The sequence below is a fragment of the Neovison vison genome, chromosome 4 (genome assembly GCF_020171115.1).
Source record: "Neovison vison isolate M4711 chromosome 4, ASM_NN_V1, whole genome shotgun sequence".
Taxonomy (NCBI): Eukaryota; Metazoa; Chordata; class Mammalia; order Carnivora; family Mustelidae; genus Neogale; species Neogale vison.
In genome coordinates, this window is record NC_058094.1 from 168,313,411 (window position 1) to 168,314,559 (window position 1,149).

General features: G+C 32.7%; 1 pseudogene; it reads left to right on the forward strand.

The window, feature by feature from the left end:
- Positions 1 to 241: 241 nt before the first annotated feature.
- Positions 242 to 310, forward strand: LOC122905602 (annotated as a pseudogene).
- The last annotated feature ends 839 nt before the right edge of the window (positions 311 to 1,149 follow it).

The window sequence follows — 1,149 nt, forward strand, 5'->3', positions numbered from 1 at the left end:
ACTCAGGTCATGATCTCAGGATCCTGAGATTGAGCCCTGTATTGGGCTCTCTGCACAGCAGGGAACCTGCTGCCCCCTCTTTCTGCCTGCTTCTCTGCCTACTTGTGATCTCTGTCTTCAAATAAATAAATAAAATCTTAAAAAAAAAAGAGTCAGATACTTAACAGACTGAGCCACCCAGGCACCCCTATAAAATATTTATTTATAAAATATTTATCAATAATTAAAACATTTACATACTATCGCTTCTCGGCCTTTTGGCTAAGATCAAGTGTAAAACATTTATATACTAATATTTTTAAAATTTTCTTTTAAAATGACAAAAATATTTCTTAGAATGACCTGATGATTAACTATTTATCTTTTATTTTTTTAACTGAGTCACCAGAATCCTAACCATTAATAAAATTCTGTCATTTCCTTTTCAGAGATTCTTGTCCCTTTCTGTTAAGGGGGTCATAATTATTTTTAGAACCAATCATGAAAAACTTTACTGCAACACAATTCATGTATAAGTTATTGTTTCTATTTAGGTATTCATTTTTTCCAGTGATCTCTTCCTTTGCAAATATAGAGGTGAATTAAAAGGGTTAGATGCTTAATAGGGATCTTGAAATGAATTTGGACTAATTTGGGCATCTTAATAGTATATTTCCTCAAACAAACACTTACTTTTTGCAGATTTCTTATTGTCTCCTAGGATGTTATACTGGCAATGTTCTTTTTTATTTATTTCTTCTTCTTTTTTTTTTTTTTTTGGACAGTGTTCTGATGTACATTGAATCTCATCCAAAGTGGCTCTTCAACAATTGAACTTTTGCTTTTCACTAAGCTTTGAATTTCAGAATTTAGCCTTAAGAAGTAGCAGCCAAAATGTTCCTATCTTTATATTAGGATATGTGATACCAGAATGTTGTAAAAATAACTAGTAGAAGCAGATTTAGTAATTTGGTACTGGCTTTCCAGAGTTTTATATACAATTTTATATTTTGGTTCATAAAAGACAATTTAGGTTCTTTATTTTGAAGACTAATTTTAAAATTGATTTTAGGGGCACCTGGGTGGCTCAATGGGTTAAAGCCTCTGCCTTCAGCTCAGGTCATGATCTCAGGGTCTTGGGATTGAGACCCGCATAGGGCTCTCTGCTCA